Source organism: Notamacropus eugenii, chromosome 1 (genome assembly GCF_028372415.1).
Source record: "Notamacropus eugenii isolate mMacEug1 chromosome 1, mMacEug1.pri_v2, whole genome shotgun sequence".
NCBI classification, from domain to species: Eukaryota; Metazoa; Chordata; class Mammalia; order Diprotodontia; family Macropodidae; genus Notamacropus; species Notamacropus eugenii.
In genome coordinates, this window is record NC_092872.1 from 390,098,836 (window position 1) to 390,125,971 (window position 27,136).

Genomic DNA, 27,136 nt, shown 5'->3' on the forward strand with positions numbered 1-27,136 from the left:
AGGAGATGACATTCTATCACATAGAGAAAAGTCTAATGTCTTTCATAGTAACTAGGATGGTATGTTTTACACAAAAATGATAGCTCAGCATGTTTGTGCTCAGTTTTACCAAGTTCTTTGGTATTTTTTTTACCTGGCTTTGCTTTTAGGATCACCATGCAGCTAACTCCAGCCTTAACTGACACCACCTCCCTCAGCCTTCTCTCCCTCTGATTGGAGGGCTCGAAGGTGGAGTCTCAAACTTACCTTTACAGAGGAGCAGAAACTGGGCTTTTCTGCATCCATTGCTCTACCTGGTTTCACATCCATCGAACAAGATGCCCCTAAGCTGGGCACCTACTGGTTTCCTATCACCTTTCTTGTGTGTGTGTTATGTTCCCTCATTAGATTCTAAGCTCCTTGATGTCAGGGACTGTCTTCTTTATTAATTGCACCTCCAGCACTTCACATAGTGCCTGGCAAATAGTAGGTGCTTAATAAATGTTTATTAGATTGTCTAAGGTCACACAGGTGATTAGCATCAGACTTAGGATCTGAATTCAGGTCCTCTGATCCCAGAGTCAGTGCTAGTTCCACTAGGTTTTCCCTTCTGTGTAGTCTGTCTCTCAGAGCACAGAATAAGTGCTCTGATGGCAGACACCAGGGAGACTTTATTTTTCTCATGTTTGTCTCCCCAGACATACTAAGGTAGAGATCTGTTCATGGTAGAGAATGCCACTGATCACTTGCAAGTCTACAATTCATCCAGAAATTGAAGCCCAGCTTCATAAATATAACCCTATGGTCTGTACTTCTAAGACAGGAAGGCTCTTACTGAAAGACGGGGTTCACTTAGTTGTAAAGAAAAATACCTTGTCAGGGAAACTAAGCAGGAAAACAGGGAGCTTGGAATTTGTGGAATGGGGATCATCATTGCTTTGGGTTTTGGGGGTCGTGATTAGGGGGTGGTTTGTCTAAAGGAGGGTACTGTACTGTATGACCCTTTGAGGGGCCTCCAAGCTTCATGTTTCTCTGATTTTATTCTTTGATGTGACATCAAATATTAACAGTGAACTTATCCATGCACCTACCTATCATCACTAATTAAATTTCAGATTGCCTTGGGCTTGAAGTTGCAGTAATTGGGCACCAATTATTTTCACAGGCATCATCTCTCATTTCATTTCATTTCATTTTTTTTTCCCTGAGACATTGACGCATCTAGGCTAACTTGCTGGGTTAATTACAGATCTTTTTTTTTTTTTTACTTGTAATTCTGAATTTCAGGCATTTTCTTTCCTGTCCTGAATACTTCTTAGAATGGGTTTTTATTTCGACCTTTTCCTTCTACAACTATTTCTGCCAAGTGGGAATTTGCAAACTCCAACTGCTGTGGCAACCTTATTTGTGTCTGCAGGGTCAGAGGAATTCTGGACTTGTACTCTTACAGGGGCCTTAAGGAATAGCCTGTCATCTACTAGCCTTTAAATAGAATTTTAGACTGGGGATGAGGGAGGACTGTGTTGAGGAAAGGTAAAAGACTGACTTTAGAATTACCAGCTAATGGCTAACCTTTATATAGCACTTTAAGATTTACAAAGTACTTTACATTTATTCTATCACTTGATTTTCACAACAACCCTGTGACGTAGTTATTATTGTCATGTTATAGATGTGGAAGTTGATTCTGGGAGAGGTTAAGTAACTTGTTACGGATGGCACAGCTACTAAGTAGGTGAGACAGAATTTGAACTCACACCTTTCTAATTTTAAGTCCAGTAATCTAGCCATCTCTATTTTATAGAAATCACAGATTGAGGTGAGGGGATTTAAATCATTTCTCCTTCTAGTCTTATATCTTCTCTCTTCCCTTTTCTCCCTCCTCCTTCCCATTTAGAAACAGAAGTGTCTTCTGGGGATTTCTCAGCCTTCACTGAATTATTACTTACTACAGTTTCCGGAACCTCTTTCTCCCTTTCTCTCTCCCTCCCCTACCCTCAGTGGAACAGTAACAGTTCAGGAATGAGGTCCCTGTCAGTTCCTGGATCTGTGTGCTCCACAGCTGTCCATGTTGGTGGTATAAAACTCCTTTCGCCCTGAGTGACCCACAGATGCCCTGAGGAGCAAATACAGAGCAGGTGGAATTCTCAATTTTGAACGCCAGTCTGTGAGTGGAAAAAATCTGTCACAGTTTGACTGGTTCACAAACTAGTTTGGTGGAGATTAAGAAAAAGTATATGTGTACATATATACATATACTCTCTGTTTTTATCTCTCTCTCTGTCTTGTCTCTTTTTTCCGTGTGTGTGTGTGTGTGTGTGTGTGCGCATCTGTGTGTTGGTTTATTTGTTTACTTTGAAAGAGCTGATAATCTCAAGATCAAGAAAGTTTGGTGAGGGGAGGAAAAAAAAAGACAGTCAATTTAAAAATAGAATATTCCATATTCTCTTTTCCATGGGATTCGGCGTCTGTGAATCTCACAAGTCATTAGAGGTCCTCACTGCTGCAAAACAATTGCTTAATTTATCTCTTAGTTGCTACCTAATTATTTCCCCCAAACATAGGGCTGTTTCAGAACTTTTCCACTCTCCTGAAGCCCCCTTCACCCTCCCCTGACCAATTCTCCTCCTTGCCTCTTTTTTGGAGACTTTCTATTTTATTGAGGAAAATGAAGCAGGCTGACAAGTACTCCAGCAAATGCCATCCAATATTTCCCAAATCCTTATTATATCATCACCCACCCATTCTTCCTGGGTCTCTGGGGATGAGGTGGCCCATTCTTTGCCAACGCTATCTTCTTCATTTCTGACCTTTATTGATCTCACTCTCCTGCCTGTCCTCTAGGACCTAGATCCATGAATTATCTATTCTCTCTCTTGCATTTTCAGTCTCTCCTCTTCCACTGGCTTCTTCTACTTTTGCCTACAAACTCTCATCTCAGTGTCTTTTCATTGTACCAGGGCTTCTTAACTCAGGGCTCATGGACACCACAAGGGTCAGTAGGTATATTTTGGGGGGTTCTAATAACTTGGATGGGAAAATGTATATCTTTCAGCATAATTGGTTTTCTTTGTAATCCTTTTTTATGCATTTAAAAACATTGTTCTGAGAAGTCTGAAATCTTCATCAGACTGACAGAAGGGTTCATGACAATGAAAGGTCAAGAACCCATTCTCTTTATTATGTTGGCTTTAGCCTCAGTATCTGAGGTGATTCTTCGCTGCAGAATACCTGGCTTCACCAGCTCTCCTGAGAAAGGCACACAAGTCATGGGATTGACTCCAAGTTGGTTCCCCTGATGCTTTATTTTTGTAGAAGCACTCACCTGGTCACCTACCCCACATCTGAGGTCATGGATGGAACTTTTACAGCTATTTCAAAAACCAGTTTATGAACCACCCAAACAATAAAATAATCAAACCATTCCTATGCAAAAAAAAAATCTAAAAACCTTTTCCCCAAACTTCTATCCCCTCCAAGTCCTACCCTCATTTCACCCCTTCCTTTTAGCTGCCAACCTTCTTAAAAGAACAGAAGACAATGTTTGCTTCTACTGCCTTCTTGTTTCACTCCGCCCTCAATCAGGCCTTTATCCCCATCACTCTACTGAACAGGCATCTCTAAGTTCAGCAATGACCTCCTAATTTTTAGATCCAACGGCCTTGCCTCAGTTTTCCTCTTTGTTGTCTGCTCTACCACATTAAATATCGTTGGATGGCATCTTCTCCTTTTGGCTGTTTTCTCTTTCAGTAGTTTTATGGGATACTTGCTTCTCTTGGCTCTCTTTCATCTCTTGCTTCTCCTTGTCTGTCTCCTTCATTGACTTCTCTTCTCCTGTTATATAAATATATATATACACACATGTATATACACACATACATGGAAGCATATATGTGCATATATATAAGCATGCATGTATATGTGTATGTTTGTATATGCATATGTGTATATCTATATAGCTATGGAGAGAGATAGAGAAAGAGAAAAAAAGAAAGAGAGAGAGAAAAAGGAAAGAGAGAGAAAGATAGAAAGGGAAAGAAAGAGAGAGAGAGGGAGAGAGAGAGAGAGAGAGAGAGAGAGAGAGAGAGAGAGAGAAAGAGGGGAGAGGGGAGGGTATTCCCCATGGTTTTCTTCTTGGGCTATACTTTCTCCTTTGGCAATCTTATTTCACAGTTCCATCCTCTGCCTATAAACAGATAATTTCTAAAATGATATTTCCCCACTGCCTACCAAATAGAATTCAAACTTCTTAACCAAGCATTCAAAGATGTACATAAAATGGCTCTAATCTACCTTTCTAGTCTTGCATCATCCCATTCCATATTTTAATTCTTCCCATTGATTCAGACTGCCACCCTCTCATCCTGTGAAACACATGATCAGAACCAAAGTTCTAGATTTGGAAGACAATTCAGAAGTCTTTTGGTCCAACTCCCTCGTTGCTTGTACTTTGCTCTTGAAAAGGACCATGACATCAGAAAGATGATGCTATGACTTGCAAGTGAATTGGATTTAATCAAGGGAGGGATGTGCAAGGTCATCAGCCTCATTTTCTCCTCTGGGGCCCTCCAGGTCCAGTGTTAAGATATAGATCAGGACAGCTGGAGATGTCCTGTCTAAATTCCTTACTGGACAAATGAGAAAACTAAGGTCCACTGAGGTTAAATGATTTGCCCAAGGTCTGACAGAGTGGTTTGTCTATATCCTCTTGTAAATCCTCCACATGGCCTGCACTTGTTTTCTTCTCTACAACTGCCCTGAAGCCACACATGATTCTTCTACCTCTGCTTTCTAGTTTTCAAACCATAATCAGATCATTCATTCATCCATCCAATATTACAGGAATCTCTCTGTAGTTCTCTTACCATTGTGTGGCTATCAATGGAGCATGTGAGCTGCCCATCAGTTATCCCTAGCTTTTGCCATATGACCAGCTTCTCTTCTGTTCTGGTCATACATCTCTTTGATGATAAGCACTTCATGTGAACTCTTTGGCAGCTAGCTGACAGCTAAGGACTCCTCAGAATAATGTTTTAAAATAATTGAAGGAAATGATAAATTTCAAGGTTAGTAAAAATGAACATGTAACTTTTTCCCATTCAAGGTCATAGATCCATTGAAATCTATCCTTGGGGTCTCTGGACCCTTGGTCAAGAACTCTTGCTCTTTAAGATTCATTGGAGAATCATGTTCTAGATCTGGCCATATAGCCACATTGTGCTCCATCAGCATGGGCTGCGTTGGACTATGTGGCCTAAAAGGTCTAATACTATGCCTAGCAAATTTGTACCAGTCCTGTGACTTCACTGGTATAGGGCAGTGTTCACCAAAGTAGGGATTAGGGCCCACCCCATAGGACTGCTACTTGATCCCAAAGGATATGTGATCAACCAGTCAGAGAGTAGGGAGCTGGGTCCCATGAAGCTTGTCTGCAATACAACTCCCAGTAACCAAATATGTGGCTTGCCTCCAACACCAACATTTCCCCACTCCACTCCCCCTTCTGCCACTGTGTAAGCTTCTGATTTACCCCCTTCCAAGCTAGGAGTTGGAATTCTGGGACAGTTATTGCATAACTCCACAGTGACAACTCATAGTAAGACCTATTACTGCTATTCAAATGCCATTGGGAAACCCTCCAGAATCCCTACCAGGGAAAAAATACTGATTGGGTGCTCAAAGCAAAAAGATTGGAGACCATTGGGGTCTGGAATAACCAATGATGAGACTGTACATTATAGTCTTGAAGGATTGCTTAGGGGTCCTAAGAAGTTAAGTGACTTGCCTAGGGTCATACAGAAAGTAAATGTCAGGAACTTGAACTTGGGGCCTCTTGACTCTGTGACCAGATCTTGATCCAGCCTGCCTGTTTGACACATAGTAGGTCTTTATTTTGCTCACTGAAATACTGAATGAAAAGGTTCCAGGGGATGTCCTAGAAGTAACTCTTATTGGCTTAGGGTAGCTGATTGTTATATTTTCAGTATAAACATTTATAATTCAGAAATCCATGAACACCATAAATTAGGGCTTGATTTTTGGGGTTTTCTAGACTTAAGAAATTGATGGAGACATTACTTAATAAGCAATAATGCAATTTAATCTGCATTAACATTTGTTATTTAATCTTCATTATTAACATTCATTAATGCTATTAGCCTTTGCTAGTAATGTAGATTAAAATTATAAGTGTGCCATGTGTGCATTTTTATTAAACATTTAACAGCACCTGCTTGGCTTCCAGTGGGTGTATTTGAAGTAGTTGCAATGTGTAGCAGGCATGACCTAGGATGTGGGGTGAGCAGTCACTTTGGCCAGGTGACTACCTCTGCACAAATACAACTTGCAGGAGAACCAGTAAGGAGCCAATCTCATGACTTGTGTGCCTTTCTCATGGGGGCTGGTAGAGCCAAATGAAGATGACAATATGTTTCTTCAAGTAGGCAGTAAAAAATCACATAAGAATCACAGACTCCCATTGGAGTCAGGAGTGTCTGAGTTCAAATGTGGCCTCAGATACTTACTAGCTGTGTGACCCTGGGCAAGTCACAACCCTATTTGTCTCAGTTTCCTCCTCACCAAAATGAGCTGGAGAAGAAAATGGCAAACCATTCCAGGATCTTTGTCAAGAAAACTACAAATGGGGTCACAAAGAGTCAGAAGTGACTGAAATGACTGAACAACAACTGATGTAGTAAAAAGAACACTGAACCAGGAGTGAGGAGTTGTGAGCTCAATTCCCAGTCTGACCACTTAGTGACTGTAGAACTTCTGAAAGGTTATCTCACCTCACTGGTTCTCATTATTTTTCCTTTGCTAATTAAATGAGGAGGTTAAACTGTATGATCTTTGAGTTCTAAGACTGTATATTCTATCACAGAAAAGAGTACATCCAAGCAACCAGGATTACTCCTTTACTTAAGACATCTGGGTTTAAAGCTTGGCTCTGACTCTTACCACCTGCACAACCAATGGTCAAACTGCTTAACTTCTCGGAGGTTCAGTTTCCCCTTCTGAAGAGTGGGGAATCATTATATTTACCCTCTCTACCTCTATGTAAAAAAAAAGCACTATGCAGATGTGAGTTGTTATCAACATTGCATGAGAGTGCCATGTACCAAGAAATTGTAATTACTCAAGGTCAAATAGCAGAAAACAGCAGACTCAGGATTTGCCCCTGGGTTCAAATAGCAATCAGTGTAAAGTCACAGACTTAGATGAAAAAAATCATCTTCATAGTTACATGTGTTGCTAAGATAACAGCTTGTATAAAAAAGATCTGAGGGTTTAGTGGACCACAAGCTCAACATGAATCAATCCTATGATACAAAGATACCAGAAAACAAACAGCAAGATAAAATCAGTAGGTTACGTTAAGAGAGTCTCTGTGTTCAGAATAAGGGAGATGAGAATCCTGCTATATTCTACCCTGACCATGTCCCATCTGGAAAATTTTGCTTCATTCTGAAGGCCAGACATTAAGAAGGAAATTGATGAGCTGGATTTTGTCCAGAAAAGGGTAATCAGAATGGTGGAGGAATAAGAAATCATGCATAATAAAGACTTATTGAAAGACTTAGGAATGTTTAGCATAAAAAAGAGAAGCCTGATGGGAACCTGATAATGGTCAAATATTTGTAAGACTGTGATGTAAAAGAGGAATTATAGGATCATAGATTCAGAGTTAGATGGGATCCTGGAGGGTTCCAAGTTCAACACTTATTTTGTAGCTAAAGAAATGGGGCTTCAGAGAAGTCGGCTAGTTTGATTTGAGGTAGGATTTGAATATAGGTCTTCCTGACTCCAAGTCCAGGACTCTCTCTACTATGCCACAATTGGCCTCAAACTAGAAGCAGTGGGTTGATTTTTCTAGCCTTGATATAAAGAAAAAACAAACAAACCAACTTTACTAATGATTTGCTTTATTTAAATGTAAAATAAGTTGCCTTTGTAGGTACTGGGTCCCCTTTCACTGGAAGCCTAAAGGGAGGATGTAGGCAGCTAGGTGGTGCAGTGGATAGAGCACCAGTGCAGGAGTCAGGAGGACATGAGTTTAGATCTCACCTCAGTCACCTGACACTCACTAGCTGTGTGACATTGGGAGAGTCACTTAACCCCAGTTGCCTCATCCTGGGTCATCTCCAGTCATCCTGATGAACATCTGGTCACTGGATTCAGATGGCTCTAGAGGAGAAGTGAGGCTGGTGACCTGCACAGCCCTCCCTCACTCAAAACAAAGTCAAATGCAAGTCATGCCATTATTTCTCTGATGGTGTGGTCTTCTTCAGCAATGAAGGATGAGCACACAAAGGGAGGATGTATGACTGACTATTTGTTAGAAATATTGATCTGCAAATTCTTGTTCAGATACAGATTGGATCTGATAACATCCAAGTCCTTTCTAACTCTGAGATCCTAAGATCCATAAATGGCATGCCAATGGCTGCATTTGAGTTGGATTTTTAAGCTGAAATCACACCAGCCTTAAGGTGATTTGGACTTTAAAAAAATAAAGCTTGAAAATAAGAATTGGGAAGAACAAAATAGCCCTATTGGTATTGTCAGAAGATTGGGAATTGCCTCTCAGGGGTTCCACAGTACATTCCTTACAACCTCAGAGGTTCGTGCCCCAGTGATTTTCAGAATAGAAATTTGGTGGGAAGTCAAGGTACAGAGCAAGATCTTGGGTAATGGCTATAAAAAGGAAGCTTTTTTTCTTTTTTTCTTCCTTGAAGCAATTATCTCCTCCTCCTCTTCCTCCCTCCCACCAATCACATTAAACAGTTTTTAATGGCCACCACTGAATCATAGGACATATAGCTGGAAATTTCCTCAGAACCCCATCCCTTTATTTTACAGATTAAGTAACTGAGGCCAAGAGGTCACATGGTAAGTAGAAGAAATGAGATTCTTTCATGTAACATGTTCCACCAAGGAGGAAGACCACCTGCTAAAAGCTTTACTGATTGGGAAAAAGCAGATAACAGTAATTCCATTCATTATCCAAAGATACCATGGATTTGGTAAAATTTGGCCCCTAATATTCCCTTTTCCCCCATCCCACCAGCTAAGAATGGTTTTTACATTTGTAAGTAATGTTTCATTGTACTTAACAATGTAAAAGTCATTCTTAGCTTTCCAGCAGTTGTTGGTTGTTGATGTTGTGTTAGTCCTTCATTTTAGAAGAGGACCATGACACCAGGAAAATGAAGACATGACTTGTACTTGACTTTGTTTTGAGGGAGGGCTGTGCAAGGTCATCAACCTCACTTTCTCCTCGTGATCCAGTGACCAGATATTCATCAGGATGACTGGAGACAGCCCAGGATGCAATGGGAGACCCTGGCCCTTTTAGGCTAAGACCTTTTCAGGTACTCACTTAGAGTGAGGTAATGCCCATTCAGTGAATAGGCCTCTTTAAGAAGTAAAGGGATGGCTCTTTTAATTAGAAAAAGAAAAAAAAAATCAAGATGGGAGGGCAAAGCCCTGAGGGTTGCTGTTCCAAAGAGAAATAGTCATCATCGAGATTCACTCTAAGCCAGGAAGGTCCTCAAAACAGCCATTAAGTGAAGGGTGGGCAGGGGCCTATTGTGGTCCAATCTATGGGCTTCATAATGAACTGGGTTTAAGGCTTTAGGAAAGAAAGAAAGAGGACCATACATAAGGAAAATGATGACATGATTTGCAGTTGACTTTGATTTGAGTGAGGAGGGGGGCCTGTGCAAGGTCACCAGCCTTACTTTTTCCTCCAGCAGTATAAAAAACTAAGCAGAGTACTAGATTTAACCCTCAAGTTTGCCATTCATGGCCATAAATGAACACTCTAGCTGTATTCAGACATGTAGGCCTGCATTTGCTATCAAAATCCAAGGAAAAGTCTTCCTTCACACTCCTCTGAATAATCTACCCTCCCACATCACTTTTGAGTCACAGTGCTAACTACATTACCTCAAATGATCTATGAAGCAACCCTGGGAAGTAGGAAGTGGAAGTTTCCTTGTGTCATCAATGAGGAAACTGAGGTACAGAAAAGTTAGGTGATTTGCTTATGAGTCCACAGGTAGTAAATATCAGAACCAAATTCAAATCTTTGGTTTCCTGACTCCAATTGTAGCATTTTTCCCTTTTTACCACATGGCCTCTTTGATTTCCCAGTGGCCTGCTTAATTAAAGGCAAAGGATCTTGGGAAAGAAAATAATAGGAAATCTTTTCATTCATAAGAGTTTAGTTGAAAAGGCCATAGAGACTATTGGGTCTAATCTCATTTTACAGATGAGGAAAACACGGGGCCAGAGAAGTGAACTAAATCACAGTCAAATAGTGACCTTAGCCTGAAAGGGTGAGGGTCTCCCATTGCATCCTGGGCTATCTCCAGCCATTCTGATGAATATCAGGTCACTGGACCCAGATGGCTCAGAAGAAGCAAGTGAGGTTGGTGACCTTGCATAGCCCTCTCTCACTCAAATCAAAGTCAACTGCAAGTCATGTCATCATCTTGATGTCATGGTCCTCTTAGAGAATGAAGGACAAACATAACTTGTGAGTGAGTAGCAGCTCCTTTCCTCCTTCTCCTTTTCTTTCTCCTCCTCCTCCTTTAGCGTTCCACTCAGGGGAAGGTACACTCCATGTCCAAAAGCTGTCTTTTTTCCTGTGGGTTTACTGGCTACATTTCTTGCTCAAAGATCAAACCTCAAACCCAATTCACTCTGGAGCTCACAGACTGGGCAACAAATCCCCATCCACCTAGCACAGAGTGGATTTAAATACGAAATAATAATTGTTTCTCTTTTGTTCAGGAACCCTGAGGGTCTTCCCCTCTCAGTTTGATTTTTTTTTTTATTAAAGGGGCCATCCCTTGAGCAACTCCTTAAAGAAGGCTATTCATTGAATGGATGTATCTCACTCAAAGTGAGAATGCTATAAGACCTTAACTTGAAAGGGCCTGGGTCTCCCATTGCATCCTGGGCTATCTCCAGTCATCCTGATGAATATCAGGCCACTGGACCCAGATGGCTCAGGAGAAGAAAGTGAGGCTGGTGACCTTGCATAGCTCTCCCTCACTCAAGTCAAAGTCAACTACAAGTCACGTCATCATCTTGATGTCATGGTCCTCTTCAGGAAGGAAGGACAAGAGCAACAACTAGCATTTATATGGTGCTTTAAGTGCTTGCAAAGTGTTTTACATGTTATTTGATTCTTACAGCAACCCTCCTAGGAAGGTACTATTACTATTCCCATTTTATCTAGAAAAAAACTGAGGCTGAGATAGGTTTCAGGGGTGGGGAACCTTCAGCCTCCAGGCTACATGTGGCCATCTAGGTCCTCAAGTGAGGCCTTTGACTGAACCCCAACTTCAAAGAACAAATCCCTTTAATAAAAGGATTTGCTCTTTAAAACTTGGACTCAGTCAAAAGGCTGCATGTACCCAAGGATCTAGAAGGCTACAAGTAGCCTTGAGGCTGCAGGTTCCCCACCCCTGGAAGTGATTTGTTGAAGATTCATAGAGAGTAAGCAGCAGAGCCAGATTTTAAATGGAAATATTTTGACACCAAATCTATGCTTTAAAAAAACAAAACAAAACTATATTCATGATGGTAGTATGCAGCTTAAATTCCTTTTATTTATCCCTCTAGAGAGAAATGTATTTTTAACGTTCTCTCTTTTTAAACAGTCTTCTGCTTTTGTTTACTAGCAACATAATTAAGTTGATTCTAATTAAGCATGAATACATTGCATGTAAGAAACTATGCAACTTTTCCAAACAGAAGGGTAAAGTGAACATTTTTCAAAGCCTTAAAGGACAGAATACAATAAAGAGGCAGCCCTCTACATCTGCTGGCTTCAACTTTATATTTTATTTCATTTCAATTGAACAAACTTTGTCTATGCCTGTACTGTATGCAAGGCACTATGCTAGGCACTGAGGAACTCGGACATAAAGTAGATGATATCTTTCTTCTCCTGTCCAAGAGTTCACATTCTGGTATAGAAGGTCTTGGAGGGCAGAAGTGGAACCAGTGAGTAGGAGTTGTGGAAAGGCAAATTGAGGCTTCACATAAAAGTAGCCTTCCTAACAATTGTTGTTTAAAAGAGGAGTGAGATGCCTTGGTAGGGCACAGTAAGAAAGAGACACAATTGAATTTTTCTCAAGGGAGGTTCCCAAGTTGAGAAACAAAAGATACTTCAGAGGTCATTTAGTCCAGTGTCTTCAAACTCAAAGAGTTTGCCAGACATGGAATCACTGTAGCCTGCAGATTGACTTAGAAAACCACATATTAACATTATCTATGTTTTATTGTGTTTTTATTTGTTTTATTAAATATTTTTTCTTATATTTGTCATAAATATTATTAAATATTTTCCAATCTGGTTTGAGCTGTTTGACACCTTGGATCTAGTCTATTCCCTTCATTTTGTAGATGAGAAAATAGAGTCACAGAGAACATTAATGACTTACCTAAGGCTACACAAGCTGTGTACTGTGATAAAGGACAATGAAAAGTCTTAATGTTGAAAGAAAGTCAGGGGAAGAGGGAGCCTAGTATTACAAATCTAGAGGTGGATCACTTCAGGAACTGTTGCTTATATTTTTGCAGTGACAGCACACATGAAACCTTTTCTCATTTGATTTTCACAACAGTCCTGTCAGATTGATAAATGAAAATGGTATTATTCCAATTTTAAAGATGAAGAAATTAGGGCTTGGAGAGGTAAAATCACTTAACCAAGATCATGCAGCTGCTAGCAAATATCAGAGCCTGAATTTGAATTTTTGACTCCAAATCTAGTGGTCTTTCCACTGTGCCTACACCTGGTTGACTTTTTACACATGCATTATATGTGAGTAATTGAATTTACATTCATTATTAATGTTCTTTGTAGAATGGTAGAGTTGGGATAATCCTTAGGGTGTATGTTGTCAAACTTCTTTTCTTTATCTTTTTCTTTTTTTTTAAAATTTATTTATTTATTTAACTTTTAACATTCATTTTAACAAAATTTTGGGTTCCAAATTTTTTTCCCTTTTGTCCCCTCTCCCCCAAACACTGAGCATTCTAATTGCCCCTATCACCAATCTGCTCTCTCTTCTATCTTCCCTCTCTGCCCTTGTCTCCATCTTCTCTTTTGTCCTGTAGGGCCAGATAACTTTCTATACCCCTTTACCTGTATTTCTTATTTCCTAGTGGCAAGAACATTACTCGACAGTTGTTCCTAAAACTTTGAGTTCCAACTTCTTTACCTCCCTCCCTCTCCACCCCTTCCCTTTGGAAGGCAGGCAATTCAATATAGGCCAAATCTGTGTAGTTTTGCAAATGACTTCCATAATAGTTGTGTTGTGTAAGACTATATTTCCCTCCATCCTATCCTGCCCCCCATTGCTTCTATTCTCTCTTTGGATCCTGTCCCTCCCCATGAGTGTTGACCTCAAATTGCTCCATCCTCCCCATGCCCTCCCTTCCATCATTCCCCCCACCCTGCTTATCCCCTTATCCCCCACTTTCCTGTATTGTAAGATAGGTTTTCATACCAAATTGAGTGTGCATTTGATTCCTTCCTTTAGTGGAATGTGATGAGAGTAAACTTCATGTTTTTCTCTCACCTCCCCTCTTTATCCCTCCACTAATAAGTCTTTTGCTTGCCTCTTTTATGAGAGATAATTTGCCCCATTCCATTTCTCCCTTTCTCCTCCCAATATATTTGTCTCTCACTGCTTGATTTCATTTTTTTAAGATATGATCCCATCCTCTTCAATTCACTCTGTGCACTCTGTCTCTATGTGTGCGTGTGTGTGCATGTGTGTGTGTGTGTAATCCCACCCAGTACCCAGATACTGAAATGTTTCAAGAGTTACAAATATTGTCTTTCCATGTAGGAATGTAAACAGTTCAACTTTCATAAGTCCCTTATGACTTCTCTTTGCTGTTCACCTTTTCATTATTCTCTTCATTCTTGTGTTTGAAAGTCAAATTTTCTTTTCAGCTCTGGTCTTTTCATCAAGAATGCTTGAAAGTCCTATATTTCATTGAAAGACCATTTTTCCCCTGAAGTATTATACTCAGTTTTGCTGGGTAGGTGATTCTTGGTTTTAGTCCTAGTTCCTTTGACTTCTGGAATATCCTATTCCACGCCCTTCGATCCCTTAATGTGGAAGCTGCTAGATCTTGTGTTATCCTGATTGTATTTCCACAATACTTGAATTGTTTCTTTCTAGCTGCTTGCAATATTTTCTCCTTGACCTGGGAACTCTGGAATTTGGCCACAATGTTACTAGGAGTTTCTCTTTTTGGATTTCTTTCAGGCGGTGTTCTGTGGATTCCTTGAATATTTATTTTGCTCTCTGGTTCTAGAATCTCAGGGCAGTTTTCCTTGATAATTTCATGAAAGATGATGTCTAGGCTCTTTTTTTGATCATGGCTTTCAGGTAGGCCCATAATTTTTAAATTGTCTCTCCTGGATCTATTTTCCAGGTCAGTTGTTTTTCCAATGAGATAGTTCACATTATCTTCCATTTTTTCATTCTTTTGGTTTTGTTTTGTGATTTCTTGGTTTCTCATAAAGTCATTAGCCTCCATCTGTTCCATTCTAATTTTGAAAGAACTATTTTCTTCAGTGAGCTTTTGAACCTCCTTTTCCATTTGGCTAATTCTGCTTTTGAAAGCATTCTTCTCCTCATTGGCTTTTTGAACCTCTTTTGCCAATTGAGTTAGCCTACTTTTCAAGGTGTTATTTTCTTCAGCATTATTTTGGGTCTCCTTTAGTAGGGTGCTGACCTGCTGTTCATGCTTTACCTGCATGTCTCTCATTTCTCTTCCCAGATTTTCCTCCACCTCTCTAACTTGATTTTCAAAATTCTTTTTGAGCTCTTCCATGGCCTGAGCCCATTGAGTGGGCTGGGATACAGAAGCCTTGACTTCTGTGTCTTTCCCTGATGGTAAGCATTGTCCTTCCTCTTCAGAAAGGAAGGGAGGAAATGCCTGTTCACCAAGAAAGTAACCTTCTGTAGTCTTATTTCTTTTCTCTTTTCTGGGCATTTTCCCAGCCAGTGACTTGACTTCTGAATATTCTCTTCACACCCACTTCGCCTCCAGATCCTCCCAGCCAGCGCTTGGGGTCTGAGATTCAAATGCTGCTTCCCAGCCTCAGGGCTTTGGGTGGGGCGGGGCTGCTATTCAGTGTGAGATCAAGTTTAGGTGCTCAGGTGGGGGCAGGGCCACCTCAAGGGCTCAGTTCCCTCAGGGGGTTTATGCAGAGACCTTCAACAATGGATCTGGGCTCCTGTGTGCTTGGGGAGCCCTGGTCTGCTCCCGCCTCCGCTGTTGCCTCCTGAGGGGGCCTGAGTTATGGGGGCATGCCACTCCCCTCTCGACCTGCCAAAGAGACCCTCTCACCGACCCCTGTCACCTGTGGGTGGAGGGACCCGCGTGGCTGCTGGAGATTCTGTCCCTGAAGCCAGCTTGGATCTGCTCCTCTCGGTGCCACGTGGCCAGTGCAGGGCTGGGCTGGGCTCTGGGTCCGCAGCGTGAAGGACCTTTTGCAAGATGTTTGCAGGGCTGTCTGGAACAGAAATCTCCTTCGCTCCACCATTCTGTGGCCTCTGCTGCTCCAGAATTTGCCGGGAGTTCTTTTTCACAGATGTTCTATGGGCTGTGGGTTCGGATCTACGTGTATGTGCGTCTTTCTACTCCGCCATCTTGGCTCCGCCCCCCCTCTTTTATTTTTCAAATGAGAAATTCGGGGTCAGTAAGAGGTTAAATAATTGCTCAAGGACTCTTAGTGGTAGATCTGGGGTTAGAAGATGAACACCATGGGATTTGGAGTAAGGATCCAGGGTTAAATCCTAACTTTGCCATTTACTGTTTGTATGACCTTGATCAAGTCACTGTGTAATATCTCTGAGTCTCAGATTCCTTATCTGTAAAATGAATGAATTGGAGTTGATGGCCTACCTCAGAGGTCCTTTTCAGGTCTAGGATTCTATTTCAGATGACCCCTGTATGCTGACTGCATCCCAGGAGAGATATAGAGAGTAGATTTGAAGCAAAGGCCAGACAAAAAACATGGGAAAAACCCTGGCAATGCATTTCAGCATTCAGGTTGTGCTGCAAAGAATATTGGACTAGAAATAAAAAAGGGAATTACAAAACTTTAGAATGTTAGAGCTTAAAGGCCCCTTGTTGTGAGGACAGATGGCATCATGGGGTTATGTCTTGACTTGTGGGTGAATTGGATTTAAGTGAGTCAGAATTGAACAAAGTCCTTACCTTCAGTCTCTTACAGAGTTACTGAAGTATAGTGACAGGACAGAAACCAAGACAACTGGTTCATAGCCCAGGATGCAGTGGATGATCTTGGTGCCTTTGATGTCTGACCAAGCTCTAAGTCTCCACAGTGCCTCCTTCAGCCTCCATCATGGGGATTGGAACACATTGTTCTCCCCCTCCCATTGCACAGGAGGAAGTCTTCACATGCTTCTCTTTACTCAAAGATGGGTTTGATGCCCCTTGGTTAGCTTCAATTTGGTTTAGCCCCCATCTGTGGAGAGAAATCAGCTAGCCCATCCCTCACATTTCAAAACCAGGAAATTGGTTTTGAAAAGGTGAAGTCATATAGCTTGTTAAGGAGAAGTTATCCACTCCCTCTGTTCTTTTACTCATCTTTAAAAAAGTGTCTGTTAGATGTGGGAAACAAGGAAGTTCAGTTTCCACAGAGCCAAGACCTAGGAGGATCAGGTAAAAAGTCAGAAACTAAGGCACAGGCCTGATGAGCTGTTTGAGGGAAAGCCTATCAGAGAAGAGAACATGAAGCCACATGGCCAAGAGATGGTGGCCTGGGAGATTCAAAATTCAAAATTCTATAAGAAGCTTGCCTTATTCTGACTTTGTTGTAGTATCCAGTAGTCATGCTGGAGACCACCCATTCACTCAAAGGAATGAATGTAGAAAGCCTTCCCTCCTCTGAGCTCCATTTTAATGAATTTTCCTTGATACATTTTTGTGTGTTAAGTGCATCTCTAGCATAGACTAGGAAAAGTTCTGAGGCCATGGCTAAAATTTTATGTCTCTTTTTGCATTCTAGCTCTCAAATTCTATGATTCTATGCTAAGTGGACTCAGGAAGCCCTGAGCTTGAATCTGGCTTCAGACACTTAATGGCCTTATAGCCTTGTGCAAGCTGTTTAACCTCTTTTGCCTCAGTTTCCTCACACTCATATGTTGGTTGGTTGTTGTCTTTTCTTCTCAAAGAGGACCAAAATGACATCACTGTGCTAGAGTCACACTATAGTATACCTAACTATGGTTGATTAGACCAATATGAGCTTGGAATGCTCTACCACAGGTTGGGCACAAACAGGTTGATTAGACCAATATGAGCTTGGAATGCTCTACGACAGGTTGGGCACAAACAATCCATGTGAATATTTGGGGTGGATTCTCTAAATTTGTGTATCTTATGTTTCTTTTAACCTTTTTCAATTCTGTTTTGCTCATAGAGCATTACACCTTCTCTGATGAGGGCATACCATGCTGGGTGGTCCTGTGCCAGTGTCTTCTCTGTCTTACAATCAGTTCCCAAGTTCTTAAGAGAGACCTTGGGAGTGTCCTTCATCTGACTACCAAGTCAGCCTTGCCATGAGTGAGTTCTCCATAAAATAGTATTTTTGGCAAGCCTACCGTTTGCATTTGAACAAGGTAGCCAGCCCATCAGAGTTGCACTCTTTGAAGCAGAGTTGAATGCCTGACAGTTTAGTTGGAGAAAGAACCTCAGTGTCTGGTACATTATCCTGACCAGTGACCTTCAGAATCTTCCTAAGACAGTTCAGGTGGAAGTCGTTCCATTTCTCGGCATGGCACTGGAATACTACTCAGATTTCATGGCATACAACGCTGAGCTCAGTTTGGTTTGTTTGGTATTTTGTCTGGTAGTCAGTCTAATACCTTTTCTCTACTCCACTTTCCTTCAGAGCCTCCCAACACTGAGCTAGCTCTGACTCATATGTGAAATAGATAGAATAATAGCACCTACCTGACAGGGTTGTTGTGGAGACCAAATGGGATAATGTTTGTAAAATGCTTTGCAAACTTTAAAGCAGCATATAATTACTTATTATTGATGGTTATTACACTTTTCTAATTTTGACTTTCCTATTTCTCTTTACACCCTGATAAGTGATCTTTTGGGAGCAATAGGTGCTAGGTTTCTGTTAGCACCTTACAAAGGCGCAAGGATGCCCTGTCAGTTATTTCTATGCTACTGGCCCTTTAACTTCCATCTCGTTTATATGCATACTTAGGGCAGGGATTCCAGAGTAACAACTTCCTTCCAGGCATACTTAATTTAAACAAATGCAGCCCTCTTTATGACTCAAGGTTCAAAGTTTTATTGCTTTTCCCTCTACAGCATAAATTTTTACTTCTTAAAAAGTCCTCTCTACTTTTAAACTTAAGATCCTAGAATTTCAAAATGTATCAGGAAATATCAGACATTAATTTATTGAAATATTAATGTAATGAAACTTTATGAAGTGCTTCATTTCTTTGTTCTCATTTTCTCCCTCAAAAACAAAGAAAACAAAACCAAAAACCTTTAGGTTGGCAGGGTAGCTGTTAGCCTTCCCATTTAAGAGATGAATAGTGGAGATTTTCCTTTCAGAGTGATTAGTAGAATGAGGAAACTGAAGATGATAGACCATGGAATTTACTTATACGTTTACTTAATAAATTAACCCAAGGTCAATTTTATAAAAGATTAAATTTATGTGGTTCATTTTGCACTTGTCTATTCTAACATTCTTATATTAAGATCAAAATCTGGATCAGTGATAGACATTGTATATACCCCACTGTGTTCTCCAACACTTTACCCCAGTCCACTTTGGTAAACTTGTGGAGATGTATACTCTTTTTTTGTTGTTGTATTATGGTTTTTAATCTCTGACTTCCTTAAAGCTGAACAGTTGTTATCTAGGATGACCAATTAGGCTTTACTTTGTCATATCACTTTTGGGGTCTATCTGTGGCATAGTGTGGATTTGTTGCTTTTAATCATCACTTCAAATGGATTGACTTCTAGGGTTTAAATTTTATTTTTTTATAGTGTGTTCAGCCCCATCATTCTGCATTCAGTTCACGGAGAACCTCTAACAGAGGCCCTTTACAAAGATGGCTGGTGAGGGAGAAAGAGACCAAAAGATTTACATGAGAAAGTGACTCTAGAGACCATCTATTCCAGGGCTTCTTAGCCTGAGGTCCTTGAACTTGTTTTTGCTTTAAATATTTAGATAACTATTTCCAATATGATTTGTTTCCATTACAATCTTGTATATTGTAGATATTTAAGAACATTATTCTGAGAGTGAGTTCATAGGCTTTACTAGATTGCCAAAGGGGACTATGTCACACAAAAAAAGTCCACAACCCCTATATCTTGCTCACCTCCTTCATTTTCTGAATGAGGAAACAGAGACTTGTAAAGGTTAATTGTCTTGTGCAAGATCACCCAGGCAGAGGTAGGATAAGAATCATAAAACCAGGTAGAAGGGGCCATATAGATAATCCAGCCCTATCCCCTCATTTTATAAATGAGGAGCTTGAAGCCCAGAGATTCCAGAATTTGGCTGAGGTAACACTTGCAATTTATAACATTGCTGGCACTAGAAGTCAGGTCCCCTGGCTCACAGTCCAGGATTCTTTCTCTAAATGGTACTCAAGGTTGATTAGAATCTTTTTGTCCTGCCTTCCAGGCAAATAGCTATTTTTGCAACAGGGCAGTGATTTATTTAGGATTATTAGTATTACAAATGAAAATGCTCATATTTTGGCTTCAGGTAGGAATCCCATGAATGTTCATACCTCCACTTTTGGACATCTGAGAGTTTCCCTATGTGGGCTTTGTCTACGTCTTTTAGATGATAACTACTCAACACCAGAAAAAATAATCCGATCCAATCAAATCAGCTCTCTAGCCTCATATAGAGAAAAGAAGCATAGTACTCAGGAAATATGCAATATTTGGAATCAGGGGATTTCACAGAATTTCATAGGATATTCATATTTCACAGAATTTCATTGGAAGGGACACTAGCAGCTTCCTAATACAACCCATGCCCTAAAGAATATTCAGTTAGGTGGTAAAGAAGAGTGCAGGAATCAGGAAACAGCAAATCCAGCACTTACCAGCTGTGTGACCTTGGACAAGTCATTTCACATTTGTCTGCCTCAGTTTTTACAACTCTAAAATGGGGGTAATAATAGCACCTACCTCCCAGAGTTGTAAGGATAAAAATGAGGTAATATTTATAAAGTGTCTGGCACACAGTAGGCACCATGTTATTGCTATTAGTATTATTAATTGCTATTGTTATAATTATGATTAGCTGTGTACAAGATGCCCTCTCTCTGCCTCAGTTTTCTCAGTTGTAAAATGGGAATCATAATCTCACCTATCTCACAGGGTTGTTGCGAGGACCAAATGAGACAGTAATTGTAAAGTGCTTAGGACAATGCTTGGCATATAGTAGGCACTATATAAATTCAAGCTATCATTGTCATCATCATCATCACAATTTTTATTACTAGGTGTGACCCTGCAAAAGTTGCCCTCTTTCTGTCTTAGTTTCTTCAGCCTCATAGGGTTGTTGTGAGGATCAAGTGATATAATTCTTGTAAAACGCTTACACCCAGTTCCTGGTACCTTGTAGTCACTTAATACTAGCTGGTTGCCTTTCCTTCTCCTCTATAACCCTCACTATAACATACAGGACAAATGCTCCTCTAAGCCCTCCTTAAACTCCTACAGCGCCGGGAGCACCCACTACCTCCAGAGAGAGCCAGTCCTAATAACTTAAATTTGCTTTGCAATTTCCACCTACTGCTCCTGGTTTTCCCTTCAGAGGACAAATAGAATTGAGTGCCTTTTCCATGTGACTTCCGTGAAAAGCTTGGCAGTTATCATGTTACCCCTGAGTTTTCTCTCCTTCAGGCTAAATCCCAATTTCCTTCAGGAGATCCTCATGTGACATGGCCTCAAGGCCCTTCTGATTGCACTCCTTTGGATACTCTCCATTTTATAAATTTTCTTCCTGACTGTGGTTCCCATAAGTGAACTCAGTATTCCAGATGTGAACTGACCAGGACAAAATATGGAGGAACTATCATCTCCTTATTCCTAGATGGTCTTTTCTTCTTAAGAGAACCCTAGATGGCTATAGTTTTTAGCTGCCATATCACACAGTTGACTCATATTGAACTTCTTAAATACTTACATTTTCCCCCAAATTGCTATCTAACCATGCCTCCTCTGCCTTCATCCTGAACTTGTGAAGTTGGTTTTTTTTTAACCAAAGTGTAAGATTTCTACATTTATCCCTAATGAATTCATCTCATTAGACTCGGCTCAATGTTCTATCCTGTCAGGATCATATTAAATTTTGACCATTATCCGTTGTGTTAGAGACCCTTCCTAGGATGTGTCATCTGCAAACTGATGAGCACGCTATCCAGGCCTTTATTCAAGGCAGGGTTAAATAGCACAGATCTCTGAGACACTTTCCTGTAGACCTCTTACCAAACTAACATTGAATCACTGGCAACTAGGTTCACAGTCTGACTCCATGTTCTACCTTGGACCTGTGATCCTGGTTATTTGTTCCATTTCTCTAGGCCTCAGCTTCCTCATCTATAAAATAAGGAAGGAGGGTTGGACTAGAAAGCTTCTAAGTTCCCTTCCAGATCTAAATCTATAATCCAATTGCCCACTGAAAAATAAATGGTTAATTGACTGATCTTTTGCTTTTTTAATTCTCAGAGTGGTAATATTTTATAGCCACTACCCTTACGAGTGTTTCTTCAGGAACTTGTACTGATCCGACACTCACATAATGACATGCAGGCATTTATTAGGTGCTTAATATATGCCAGACAGGCAATGTGCTAAACTCTGGGGACACAAATTTAAGTAAAGAGACAATTCTTGTCTTCTAGGAAGTTGCATTAGAATGGGAGAAGATACATGTAAAAGGAAGCTGAAAAGGGGGTGTATGGATGGAGAGGGAACTGGGGAGACACTCATATAGGGGTTAGATGATAAGGTCCAGAAAGTCTAAAGCAGAGCTAGAAAGAGAATGAAGGTTGGGGGGCTTGGGGCCCTCTCCGAAATGGAGGAATTCATCAGTGGGAGAAGGGGGACAGCATGGTACAATCAATGTAAGTCCAGCTTTCCACTTAAATCTCACCTCAGGGAAGGTGCTATAATGCTTCATGCCTACTATATGAGAACCATAGAACTTTACTTCTGTTTAAAGCTGTTTAAAACTACAACATCCTCCCATTGTTGAATATTTCTACTTATCTTAAATCAACAGCAACACCCCATCTCCCTCTCCCCCCATAACAGTTATGTTTGTCCAATTTAGCATACTAGATGAAAGGAAAGTGGCTCAGATTTAATATTTATGGTGTGTATAATTAAAGCAGTTCTGATAAAGATCATTAAGTTGGAGATATAAAACATCTCCAAATCCCCATATGCTCAGCACCAAAAGAATGAATCAAATTGGAAATAAATTGGCCACTAACCAGCTGATCTGTAACCTGTCTGTTTCTTTAATGGCGGGGAGAAGGGAGAGATGGAAGTGGCCAGGGAGAGGGGCCTCTTGTGTACATGTGCTAATTTGTTTTGATCTCAACTTCCCATACAGAATATTAAACTAAAATGCCCTAGAGAGAACTTTAATTTTCAGTTTTATAAATCATACAACCAAATCCCCATGACACCACTCCCTCCCCAAAATGTTCAAATGATTGTCAATTCCCTGGGGACATACTAGTCATCAAAGGGTCATCCTCAGAAATCTCAATCAGATTCAATCAGATGTGAGTATAAAAAGCAGCACCTACTGGTTTTGTTACTTACCCAGGATAGGGATCCAATTTCTGCCATTTAATGGAAAAGGGTGACTGAAATCACCTGAGCTTTTCAAAATTCTCCATGAAAAAGCATTCCCTATAAGTATATAAAATCCCAAATTACCAACAACCAGCTGAACTCTGGGATATCAGATGCCTCAATTATTTTAATCTGAGACAACAGTGGTTGACTGACTTGTCTCTATGCCTTTTTCAATGGTAACAGGTTGCATAAACCAAAGAACTAGTTCAATCAGTCCTGTTAATTGATTCTTCTTTTTCTTCTTCTTCTTCTTCTTCATCTTTTTCTTCTCCTCCTCCTCCCTCTTCTTCTTTCTCCTCCCTTTCCCCTTCTCCTCCCCTTCCTCTTCTTGTTCTCCTCCTCCTCCTTCTTGTTCTCTCCTCCTTCTCTCTCTACCTCTCTCTTTCTGTCTTTGTCTTGTTCTCTGTCTTGTCTATTGGTCTCTGTTTCTCTACCCTTCCTTTAAAGTCAATTAAACAAAAATTTATTAGCTGCCTAAAAACTAAGTGATGAGAAAGATTTCCTGGGTCTTAATGAATCTATTCCAAACCAGTATTTTACAAACTTTAGAGGTGTAACTGATGTAGTAGATAGAGAGTTGTTCTTGTAAGCAGAGTAACCTAGGTTCAAGCCTACCTCTGACACATTGGCTCTATGGCCCTGGACAATCATTTACCTCTTAGTGCCCTAAGCAACTTGCTATGAATATAAAGAGCAGAGAAAGTGTTGATCTGTCTCTTTAGAAGGAATTTTCTTAACTATCTCTACATATAAGGATTTAGAAGATTTATCACAAAGACCTTTAGTACAATCCCATCCTTTTAAATATGAAGGGACTAGGAAGGTGAAATGTGACTGGAAAGGTGACTTGCCCAAGGTCACAAAGAGAGTAAATTTCAGAGCCAGGATTCAAACTGCGCCCTTCTGACTCTAAATCCAGTGCTCTTGACACAATGCTTGAGTTTGGTGGGGATTCCCTTCACTTTTGTTTTGGATTAGATACTGCAGAAGGCCAATTCTATAATGGGGTGGAATGCTGATAGATTTCCTGTGAACATGTGTTCAAGGGAATTAGAGATGGTAGCTTGAAAATAATTCCAAAGCTGTCAGAAAAACAAACAATTAAAAACCAGTTTATTGGGACAGCTGTGTTAAGACTTTATGTATTGAGCTGCAACAATTACAAAGGATGGCAATGAGGTTCTATTTTCCCTTGAGGAAATGCTTTTTAAAACGTCTTCCAGGAAGTTAGGAGTATGGTGGTTGCCCTCAGGGCAAATAGATTCTTTCTGGGTATCCGCAGCCAGATGGCAAGATCTCCCAGGGGTATATGGCCACAGATGCTTGGCACTTTATATGCTGTTAAGTATTTTCTGAGGAGTTAATAGCTTTACAGTGAGGTTGGACTAAATTGCCACCTCCATTTTACAGAAAGGGAAAGTGAGGCCTGGAGAGGTAAAACTAATTTCCCTCACTTATCCATCCTGTTTAAACTCACACTGGCTTAATACAAATTGTTTCTTGCCTCTTCTAGGCATCACTGTAATTGTGGTACATTACAATTTGGGAAGCTGATATGAGAACTGATCATACAGAATTTGGAGTTCTGAAAGGCCTATCACAGTGAAACTCCCTCTGCAAGTAATGAATTAGGTCCCCCAGAACAGTTGGTTAATAAGTATTTATTAAGCAAATAGTAAGTACTAGTCAGGTAGCTAGGTGGCAAGGTGGATAGAGTGCTGGATCTAGAGTTCCCAAGTTCAGATATGGTCTTAGGAACTTAACTAGTATGAGCTTGGGCAAGTCACTTAACCCTGTTTGCCTCAGTTGCCTCATCTATAAAATGATCTGGAGAAGGACGTCAAATCATTCTAGTATCTTTGCCAAGAAAACCCCAATGGGGTCGTGAAGAGTTAGACATAACTGAAAAAGGACTGAACAACAAAAAATGTACTTGACATTGTGCTAAATGCCCAGGATACAAAGAAAGGTAAAAGACAATCCTCATTTTCAAGGAACTCACAGTCTAATGGGGAGAAAACATGAAGATAACCAAATATAAACAAGACATGTGCAGAAGCACAGCTACATATTTCCCTCTGGATTCTAGGGATATCTAAGAGAGTATGAGGTTCTTCTCTAATGCTATCAATTTGAGCCCCCAGTTCAGAATTGTTCTCCCCAATATCAATGATCAGTTATACTTAATATTGCCCTTACATAGTTGATTGATTCAATGTCATTTAACCAATTAACATCAATTAGCTTTTGCTAAGGGATAATTACTGAGACACTATAACAAGGACAGAAGTCACAAGTAATTTCTCTCTAATATCTGGGGGCACCTTCTCCCCTATACTATTTCAGTCCCTGGAGAGAGTGAGTTGAACCTAAAATCAGTTGCTACAAAATATTTGTGACCCAACAGACTCACTTCTGAATGTGGCCCAGCCAATGGATTTGATGGAGGAGGCACTATCACTCCTAATTGACTTTCTCTGATCCATGGCTATGCTGGGTAAAGTCTTAACTCCTCACTAGGCTCTTTGTGGTTGTCTGGTCATTTTTCAGCCATTTTTCACAACTTTTTGTGACCCCGTCTAGGGTTTTCTTAGCAAGGATACTGGAGTAGTTTGCCATTTCCTTCTCTAACTCATTTTACAGATGAGAAAACTGAGGCAAACAGGGTTAAGTGACTTGCTTAGGGGCATATACCTAGTAAGTATCTGAGGCTGAATTTGAACTCAGGTTCTTCTGACTCCAGTTCTGGCACTTTAATCCAGTGTGCCACCTAGCTGCTTCCTGGGCTCAGTTATCTGCAAAATCTGGCATGGACACCCCTCACTGGAAGTCTGGGAGCTCATTAGATCAACCTTTTGGAACTCACAAATTTATAGTTTACCCTGTTCCATCTTTAAGAGTACTCCACCTAAAGCAGAAGGAATAAATACAACCAGGACTGAAGCAACTTCAGGATTATGTGCTTGTGGTTTTGTGTTGACCTGGGTGGGGAAAGTAGGCTGTTGTTATTAGTGTTCTCTCTACCTGAAGGTTTACAGCAGTCCTTGCCTCCTCACTTGAAGGGAGGAGGGAGAGAGGAAAAAAGAGAGGGTGGGAGGGAGGAAGGGGGGAGGTAGGAGCAGGTAAGGTGGGAGCGGAAAGGAAGAGGAGGAGAGACAGAAAGAGAGAGAGAGACTCTCAGACCTGTTGACCATTTAGTGCCTTTTGAAAATCTATCAAGTTCCAACAACCAATCCAAAGTCAGTTTCTTTACCACATGGTTATAGAAGGAATAGTCATTCCTGTGTACTCTGAAGTGAAGACTTTCACTCTGCATCATGAGGCACTTCTAGAATCAAGCTTCTCCACATGGTTTGGCAGCAGGCAGAACATGCTGCCCATGTCTTCCCTTCTAGGACCTTGTTACATTTGTTTTTTTCTCTCAATTTATCTGCTTCTTGAATTTCTAAAATAGACTAAACTCTTCACACAATATAAATAGTGACTAAAGTTAACACACTATCTAATCACCAAACAAGGACACTAGGGGGCTTCAACGTGAACAAAAGACTTGGGAAGATAGGATTGTTGTCTTTAAATATATGAAGGGTTGACACATTAAAAAAGCATTAAATTTATATAGTGTGACTTCAGTGGAAGGAAGTCAGGTTACTGGGGGAAAGTTATAGTGAGGAAGAGTTCAATTCAATGGAAGGAAAATATTTCTAAGTACAAAAAGTGCTTTGAAAGACTACTAAAATGTTTTCAGAAAATGGTATGATACCTCAGTGTGTTGTGAGTTCTCCCTCACTGAAAGAAATCAAATAGAAGCTGAATGACCCCCTTAGCAGAGATGTTGTAGAAAAGATTTATCTTCCAACAGATGACTCTTAAATTCCTTCCAGAGTTCTAGAATTCTATGATTCAGTGACCAAATGTATGCAGACAGTCTACACACAGATCAAATGAATATAGGTTGATGCTGTATAAAAACTGCTTAAATTTTAGGTGGAGAAGAACACTTATTCTGGGCAGGGAGCATAAGAAAGTAGGGGATTATGTAACACCAAATATAGTTTGACCCCATTTTCAATTCAATTTGACACAGGAATTGATCAATCAACAAATATCTACTGATTATCTCTTATGTGTCAGGCATTTGGATTATAAAGACAAAAAAATTAAAAAAAAAAATCTTCTCTCAAAGAGTTTACATTCCCCCAAGGTAGGC

The 27,136-nt window shown here is 40.4% G+C and overlaps 1 protein-coding gene across 2 annotated transcripts in view; it reads right to left on the minus strand.

The window, feature by feature from the left end:
* Nucleotides 1-27,136, minus strand: part of ATP10B (ATPase phospholipid transporting 10B (putative)) — a 316,520-nt gene that overhangs the window by 139,046 nt on the left and 150,338 nt on the right. The window lies entirely within an intron of this gene.